Source organism: Myotis davidii, unplaced genomic scaffold, assembly GCF_000327345.1.
Source record: "Myotis davidii unplaced genomic scaffold, ASM32734v1 scaffold467, whole genome shotgun sequence".
Lineage (NCBI taxonomy): Eukaryota > Metazoa > Chordata > Mammalia > Chiroptera > Vespertilionidae > Myotis > Myotis davidii.
Genome location: NW_006297832.1, coordinates 296,115 through 305,751, shown reverse-complemented (window position 1 = coordinate 305,751; position 9,637 = coordinate 296,115). Strand labels below are relative to the sequence as shown.

The window sequence follows — 9,637 nt, the reverse complement described above, 5'->3', positions numbered from 1 at the left end:
TCCATTGGTTATGCTTATATGCATGCATACAAGTCCTTCGGTTGATCTCTTACCCCCCTCCCAGCTGCCCCTAACCCTCCCCGGCCTTCCCTCTGCAGTTTGACAATCTGTTTGAAGCAGCTCTGCCTCAGTATCTATTATTGTTCAAAAGTTTATAATGGTCTCTATTATCTATGAATGAGTGAGATCATTATTTATGATTTTGTAAAAAAACAAAAAATATTGAGTACCTCATATCTGGATTGGGGTATTAAGTTTTATAGTTTCTTGAATCAAAATAAGTCAAGAAGGAGAAGAGACCTGGAATCTGAGGTCAAGAGGGAGAAAGAAAGGGTTCCTGTCATTATCTGTAGTGAAACAGGTCTGATCCACCTAAAACTTGATTGAGGAGAATTTCCTGAGTGGTCTCCAGAGAGGAATCAGTGTGGTTATATCAGACTAGAGACCCGGTGCATGAATTCATGCATGGGTGGGGTCCCAAGGGAGGTGGAGGGAAGCCTGGATGCGATAGGCCCTCCAGGTGGGCCGTGGGATGCTCTTGCTGGCCTGGGATCTGGATCTGTCCAGCTGACATTAGTGCTGGTTGTCGGGAGCCACCTGTCAGCCACTTTTATATTGTTTCTTCCTTGTGGAGTGCTGGCAGTGCTGTTGGATCATGCTGGTGGACCTGGTCCATAGGTGCCGGGCATGTTCTCTGGAGATTAGACCTGCAGGATTACTAAGGGAGTGAGTGGCTGCTGCTAGGCTGGTGGGCCACTGGGACAGGTCCGTCAGCTGAGAGGGGCTCCCGCTGTGGGAGCGCACTGACCACCAGGGGGCAGCTCCTGTGTTGAGCTGTTTCTTTTGCTTCTCAAGGTAAATGCTAGGAATAGAATGTTCTAGCTGTTCTTCCTCATTCATGTGTTTTGTCTCTCATCTGTGATAGTTACACAGAAGTTGTTGGGCATCTCTCTTGATGTGGCCCCTAACATTTGAACTATCTAAAAGAAAGGTGACTCCAGGGTAATAATATTTATTTTTTATTTAGTTGTGGATTTATTTATTTTTGTATTGTTTCATTTTAAATCTTTATTGTTGAGAGTGGTACAGATATTCCCCTTTTTTTTCCCCATTCCCCCATTCCTCCCCTCCACCCAGTCCCCACCCACCCTAGGCCTTCACTACCTTATTGTCTGTATGCATATAAATTCTTTGCTTAAGCTCATCCTGACCCTCTTCCTTCTGCAATTTGTCAGTCTTTTCCTTGTTTTCATGTCTCTGATGCTGTTTTATTCATCAGTTTATTTTGTTCATTAGATTCCTTGATTCCTTATTTGTTTATTTTGACTTCTAGGTTTAATTGTTGATAGATATGTATTTATTGCCATATTTTTCTGCTTTTTAGATACAAACTTCTTTATTAACAATGAGCAGTGTGTAAAAGGCTTTTTTATTTTGACTAACATAAAAATCAAAGGTTAATTTGCACCTTTTTTGTAACAACTATGTGTAATATTATTTCCCCCATAATTGTGAAAAAAAAAAACCTTCTAAATCAGGGAATCATTCTTTTTTAAAAAAAAAAACAAAAAGAAAAGGACATTTTATTATGTATATAAATTTTATACCCAAAACAGCTGTTTATGGTATGTATGTTAAAATAGTTAGGGCCATGTGCACTGATTTTTTTTTTTTTGGTCTGGATATTTCTTTTTTTTTAATTTCTTTTTTTTTATTAAAAAAGATAATTCTTCTTCTTCTCTTTTAACATTTCATGTTATACTGGTTTTGTGGTGATGAACTCCTTTAGCTTTTTTTGTTGTCTGTGAAGCTCTTTATCTGACCTTCAATTCTAAATTATAGCTTTGCTGAGTAAAGTAATCTTGGTTGTAGGTCCTTGCACTCCTTTTTGGCCTGCAAAGTTTCTATTGAGAAGTCAGCTGATAATCGTATGGGTGTTCCTTTGTAGGTAACTAACTGTTTTTCTCGAAGATTCTCTCTTTGTCTTGGCATTTTAATTGTGACATGTCTTGGTGTGGTTGAAAACTGGCTTCCAAAAGGAGATTCACAAAATTTCAAAAGCTAACACTTCCAATCCTTTTATAAATTTTATAATCACTTCAACTACATTGACTTGGTTATAGGAAAGTATAGGACCAGCCTACATATTCCAGGAGATGAGAAATCCATTTCACCTATGGATGGGAGCAGTGGTAATGTATTTGTGTCCAACTACCACAGAAACTAGCTCTCTTTAAATTAGGATTACCTGTATGATTGACAGTCATTCTTCAAATAATCTCTTGGTCTAAGTTAACTGCCTTTGCCTCTAACCAGAAGGTGGAATGAAGTAAAAAGAGTACTGTCAAACTACAGCAGGAAGGTAGAGGAGGTTTGGGAAGGGGTGGGTAAGAGATCAACCGAAGGACTTGTATGCATGCATATAAGCACAACCAACAGATGCAAGACACTGGGGTGGAGGGACGAGGGCAAGTGTCAGGGGTTAGGGATGGCCGGGAGGAGGTCAGTGGGGGAAAATAAAAAGGAGACATATGTACTACTATTTGTAATACCTTAAACAATAAAATATTTTTTTTTTTAAAAAAAAAGAGTACATCTCCCTTAGCCAGCACACGCTGAAAATTGTCCTTACCACTTCTGCTTTCATTTTCTTAGCCAAAATGTGAACTTAGTAGCATGGCCAAACCTAGCTCTAAGGGAAACTGGAAAATGTAGTCTTCAGGCATACATGGGCCAGCTATCAAATCCGGGGCTCTTTTTCTATTAAAGAAGGGGAAAGAAGACATTGTGAGCCAACTAGAAGTTCTGGCACAAAGCTAAGTAGTGTTTAAATTGTATATTTGTTTCTTAAAATTCATAAGGAGAATCTTAATCCTGTCTACCTTATAGGTATTCTTATGAAAGTACAATATTGAACACTGCCAGATGACCGTGGGAAAGAAGGCAGCTTCACTAGAGGTAATTTCTTTGACTGGCTTTTCTTATGAGAACCTGCTTTTTCTAGCCTTCCTTCATGAATTGCAAGCTCTTGTCCCTCCATTCCTGGAGCCTTAGGCATTTTCCTAATCATGCAGCATCCTTGGATAGGTATGAATACAATTAGTCCTATGAATGCAAAATTAACCTGAGCTACCAGGAAAAATTGCATCAATATGTGTTTCTTCAGAGCTTAACCATCATCTTAAATCTCAAAAATGTTTGCTTCTTATTCAGTACAGACTATCCCTCTTCATCACACAAAAATGACTGGTTATAGGCATTTTATTTAGGAAGAGCATGATAGTATCTGTCTGAATAAGAACAAAGTAATTTCCCTCAGAGCACTTGCCAAATGCATTAGGTGCATACACTCCATCACTGCCCAATACACACTTCAGTGCTCATTCCCCAAACGTATCCAGATAGCTTATGGGTCTGAAGTAGAGAAAACAGTACTGAATTCAGGTTGTTGGTTTTATTTTCTTTAATGTAAAATAAATATTAAAAAGGGAAGGCAAACCAGGAATCTCTAAACCTTGTAAAATGATTTAGAAATGTTATAATGCTATTCAACATTTTCTCCTCTTGAAAATGTCTTGCCACATTTTACCTCTCAAATATATTTGACATTTCCTCCTTTTTGCTAAAATCTCACACAACTTTTACCAATTTGCCTTCCTAATCTTAATTCTCAAAGTTCCCTCCCAATATTGAACCTATGTGGACCACCTGCTTAAGTGACTCCTTCCCATCCAAATGAATATTTCCCACCAACCTGCTTTGATTTTGAGTACCTGGCAGGACTTTTATACTTCTGGTAGTTTGGACAATTTTGGCTTGGTTTATTGTCCCAGAATCATCTTTTCTGTAAGGTTCCAAGTTAGAGTTTATAAAATGCAGAATTGGTGAGACATTTGGAGACTGAATTCAGGTAGAAGTAATCCATCACCCTCTTATGGTGACCATGGTCAGTCGTTCTGCCAGGCTTGCAGAGGTACCATTGGGTTTCTGTCCTCACTCTCTTCTGCTCTGTGTCCAGATCTTCTTCACAGATGCAGATGCTGTCCTTCACAGAGGCTCCAGGTCCTCCAGGAGAAGTTTGGCAGTAGATGGCAGCTACACAGAAACAAAGTTTTCTATAGACCATTCCACAAGCTTTTTTTTTTTTTTTTTTAAGGACTATTTTAGCCTCTGGACAAGCTTTGCTTCTCAGATTGTCTGGTTTGAGGGAAAATCTATGATTCCCCAAATCTTTTCTGAACATTTACTTCCTATCTCATTCCAAAATTGCAGGATATCTAATTCTTATCCTATAGCCCTTGATCAAAATGGACAGTGTTTCTGCATCTCTGATTAAATTTGCATCATTAAAGTCCCTAAAGTGAAAGAGAGCCATCCCATCAACTAAACCGATTAGCTCAGGATGACCAAAATAAGCTCCTTTTTTTGCTTAACCCACTCTTCATTTAGTGCTTTCTATTACTTACAGCTAACATAACTAATATATGAGCTCTCTTGACACTTATCCTAAGTAGTAGAATTGCTCTCAACACCAAAATTATCCTTATTTTATCCAGGTTAAGGGAGATGTAAATCAGATCCAATTTCATAGAATTGTCTACAAAGATTACAAACTCTGCCTGCAAGAACAATACAGTAGTATCCATTTTTGTTTCCCCAATATTTAACAACAACAACAAATTATATACACACACACACACACACACACACACACACACATATTGGACCCCTTTCAAACATAGAGGGTGTTTTTAAGGGTAAAACATAAATAATTTAGTAAACTATGGTAAATATTTTACATCCCTAGGGTAACAATTAGCTATTGAAAAGGTAATTCATTCTATGAACCATTTAAACATTAAAGTGCTAATTTTCAATTGCATTTCAATAGCCTAGGGATTAAGAATTAATTCAGATAATAAGTCCCATTGAAATTCCAAATTAGAAGTCACATTCCCTAAAGCCATGGTTTTTACCCAAATGTCTTTGGGAAGAGTCATAAATTGCAAGAAGTTTATAAATCCATGCATGTACTAGACTTTATCAGAATATTTAAAATATATCTAAAATATTTTTATTTGTATTTAAATCTTTATTGTTGAAAGTGTTACATATGTATCCTCTTTCCTCCCACTGGCCTTTTCTAGCCTGCCCCTGCCCTCCACCCCAGGCCTTCACCACCCTATTGTCTGTGTCCAGGGGTTATGCATACAAGCTCTTTGGTTAATCTTTTCCCATCCAGACCTGCCTTCCCTCTGAGACTCCTAGTATATTTAATTGCTATTTTAAAAATGCATGTGAAGTCCATATTTGATTAATAAATGTCACACATATTTAAAAATTACTAGAATCCTACTGCCATTCTCCCTTCATCAGTACATACCAAAATCAGAGGGAAGTCATCTGTGCCTCTATAATAAAAATCATTGAGAATTAAAAAAAAAAATAGATGTCATATCTAACTAAGTTGTCCTCCCTCAAATATTCTTACTGAAATGCCAAATGAAGTATATACATAGATGAGATATTCTTTAACAGCATTGAGAAATAAGAAAGGACACCATCCACCAACCAAGACGTCAAACAAGCCTAGAAAATATAGTACTAATGATGGAGGGACCTGGAAGGTAGCATGCTAAGTGAAATAAGTCAGTCAGAGAAAGACAAGGATCACATGATCTCACTCATATGTGAAATCTAATGAACAAAATAAAATAAATGGGTGAACAAAATAGATCAAGAGAAATAGATGCATGGAACAGACTGTCAAAGCTCAGAGGGAAGGTGGGGGTGGGTGGGAAGAGACCAACCAAAGAACTTGTATGCAAATATGCATAACCCATGTGATATGGACTTTTTGGAATGGAACCCGGATTCTTTGTCCACCAGAACCAAAGAATGAATCCACAGACAGAAGGTGGTATAGCAAAGGTAGAGATTTATTGAAGAACAAGTACAGACTCCCACATGGGGAGAAGGAAGGAGTCCCACAGAACTGACTCCCAGTTAGGGAGGGGGAAGAGGCCCACTGAGTTCCTTTTCCCTGTGGCTTATAAAGGCTGCAGATCCTGGTGCCTTGATAGCCCCTCTGATTGGTCACTATTCCCTTAGATTGGTTACTATAGTAACTCCTGAGCTCAAAGGTTCATGTCCCATGTGAGGTTCTCCCCCTTCCTTCCCTATTGTTTTCCTATCCCCTTTGGGCTTTCTTCTCCTCCTTCTGGATGAAGGGCTTCCTTCCCTTTATTTTGTAAATATAGACCTTTTGCTGCTCCCAGCTCCCTCATTCTATGGAAATGTGCCTATTGCAGCTTTTCAGCTTCCCCATTCTATGGAAATATACCTTCTGCTGCTCTGCAGCCCGGTGCTTCCCTCCATGGTCACCTTAATTTCCAAAATTTCTAAAACTTCCTAAACTTGTTCTATCTTATCCTTAAAATTCCCATTTCACATGGACACAGAAAATAGGGTGGTAAAAGCCTGGGGGTGGGAGGAGGAAGAGTAGAAGGGATCAGTGGGGGGAAAAGAGGACATATATAATACTTCCAACAATAAAGATTATATATAGTTGCATTTTTCTTACTTTGTTTTGGTTTTCTTAAAATAATTCCTATCATGAGGCCTTCATGGAAGCATGGGCTCTCCCTTTTTATCTAGTGAAGATTAGAATATCCTAAAATATATGCTGAATAATTTTTTAAAACAATTGATGTATTTAAACTTCTGTTATTAAAATAAGTTTACTCAAAAACATTAAGGTCACACCTCCCACCTTTCAGAGATGAAATAAGCAAAAATTAAGGATTAAACATGCTTGATCATCATAATGAGTGCATAAAATAAATATGTAAATATAACATTGTATTTATTTTTCAAAATTCCTGAGATATTTTCAAGAAATACATTACTTTTAAAAGGTTAGAAATAATGCACACCACATCATAAGGATTCAATGCAAACAATGTCACATTAATAACAAAAGAATAAAAAAAAATCAAACCATCTGAAATACCCAAAAGATAAAAGCTCTTGTACATATTATCTGGGTCAAAGAGAAAGTGATTATGGTAATTTTCATCTATTTTGAAAATTACAAAAATGGGTTCCAAAAAAAGAAGAGAGAAAATAACACATTGACATACTTCACTGTACTGAAATGACCAAAATTAAATACAATTAAATATAAAGGGGGTAGTTTCCCTAATTTAAAAGAGAAAGTGTGAAACAAAAATAAAAGAAAAAAGAAAAGCTCCACACTATTAAATAGATACAATGTTATTTGGATCAAATCAACAAAGGACATAAGAAATTGACATATAGCAGATGTTAAAACACTTTTTCTAGAAAGGATCAGTTTAAGTTTTCAAAGTATTATGCTCCTAATTGCAGCAACTCAACTCTGCTGTGTAGTCTCAAAGCAGTCATAGGCAATAAAGGTGTGAGGTTTTGTTCCAACAAAAGTTTATTTATTGCCCTAACCGGTTTGGCTCAATGGATAGAGCGTTGGCCTGCAGACTCAAGGGTCCCAGGTTCAATTCTGGTAAAGGGCATGTACCTTGGTTGCGGGCACATCCCCAGTAGGGAGAGTGCAGGAGGCAGCTGATCAATGTTTCTCTCTCATCTTAGCTATTGTAAATTTTGCTGCTATGAACATAGGGGTGCATCTATCCTTTCTGACTGGTGTTTCTAACTCTCTATTCCTCTCTCTTCCTCTCTGTAAAAAAATCAATAAAATCTATATTTTAAAAAGTTTATTTATTAACACTAAAATTTAAATTCAGTAAAATTTATAATCACAAAATATTGTGTTATATTGCCATTTCAACCATTTAAAAATATAAACATGTCAAAACCACTCCCCAAGGGATACCTTTCTATTTATTTGTGTCTTCTTCAATTTCTTTAATCAACATCTTTGAGCTTTTAGTGTATAGATCTTTTACATGTTTGGTTAGATATAGTCCTAAGTATTTTATTGTTTATGATGATACTACAGGCCCAGTGTATGAAATTTGTACACTCAGGGGGGCCCTCAGCCTGGCCTGTGCCCTCTCGCAGTCCAGGAACCCTCGGGGGATATCTGAATGATGCCTTAGGCCCACTCCCCAGTCAGACATCCTTAGTGCTGCTGCGGAAGGGGGAGAGGTTCCCGCCACCACCACTGCACTCGCCAGCTGTGAACCGGGCTTCTGGCTGAGTGGCACTCCTCCTGTGGGAGTGTGCTGACCACCATGGGACAGCTCCTGCATTGAGCATCTGCCCCCTCTTGGCCAGTGCATGTCATAGCGACTAGTCATTCTTCTGCTGGGTCGATTTGCGTATCAGCCTTTTATTATAAAGAATAGTTTTGATAGGATTGTTTTATTTTTTCAAATAATTTATGTATAAAAACACAACTGATTGTTACATCCTAAATTTGTATACAGAATATTTAATGATTTTGATTGCTAGTTCTAGCAGATTTAGGATTTTCTATATATAAGATCATGTAATCTGCAGAGACAATTTTATTTTTGTTGTTGTTGCAATCAATTGGTTTATTGTCTAATTTTATGTAGTTAAATTTCTACTTTCCCAGAGGAATTTATCCAAGTGCAACAGGGAGTTTTTGCTATTGCACGTACACCTCCTAAGTAAATAATCAAAAACTATTTTATTATGTAAAACTACTTTGGTTAAATAATCAGCAGCTATTTCCTTGGTGGTGGAATTGGCAAGTTTTCCCAATGTCAGAGAGAGATGTATGGTCATATATTCATTGGCATGTACACCAACAAGAGGAAAGAATATTCTCCCAATGAAGACGTCTGCATACCTCTTTTTTTTTTATTTCAAGAAAAATGATTTTATGTATAATAATGTTACATGCAATAAACATTAATATTTCAAGAAAAACAATTTAAAACATAATATTACATGATATAAAAATTAACATTTCAAGAAAAAAATATTTTAAATGTAATAATATTACCAAAACTGTACTAACATAGTATAATATCACAAAAGTTGTAGGAAATATTAAAAATCTACAAATAACAGGATTACTTCTATTATATGCTAAAATATTTTTTTCCCCTCTGGCTCTATTTTGGTTCATCAGTGTATGATGTTCATTATATTCCACAAATGAGTGAGATCATGTGAAATGTATCTTTCTCTGACTGGCTTATTTAATAGGTTAGCATAATGTTCTCCAGGTTCATCCATGCTTTTGCAAATGGCAAGAATTCCTCTTTTTTTTTTATAGCAGTGTAGTATTCCATTGTATAGATGTACCAATCCACTCATCTACTGGTGGATACTTAGAATGTTTCCAAATCTTAGCTATTGTAAATTTTGCTGCTATGAACATAGGGGTGCATCTATCCTTTCTGACTGGTGTTTCTGATTTCTTGGTATATATTCCTAGAAGTGGGATTACTGGGTCAAATGGGAGTTCTATTCTTAATTTTTTGAAGAAACTCCATTCTGTATTACATAGTGACTGCACCAGTCTGCTTTCCCACCAGCAGCACACAAGGGTTCCTTTTTCTCCACATCCTCACTACTTGTCATTTGCTGATGATAGCTGCTGGGGTCCAGGCCCAGCGGGTCGAGGGGTTCCCCAACGTGTGGACGGAGTCTGTGGAGAAGGAAA

The 9,637-nt window shown here is 37.1% G+C and overlaps 1 pseudogene; it reads right to left on the bottom strand.

Moving 5' to 3' along the window:
* Positions 1–3,859: 3,859 nt before the first annotated feature.
* The window catches only part of LOC102758979, a 140,746-nt pseudogene continuing 134,968 nt past the window's right edge, over positions 3,860–9,637 (bottom strand).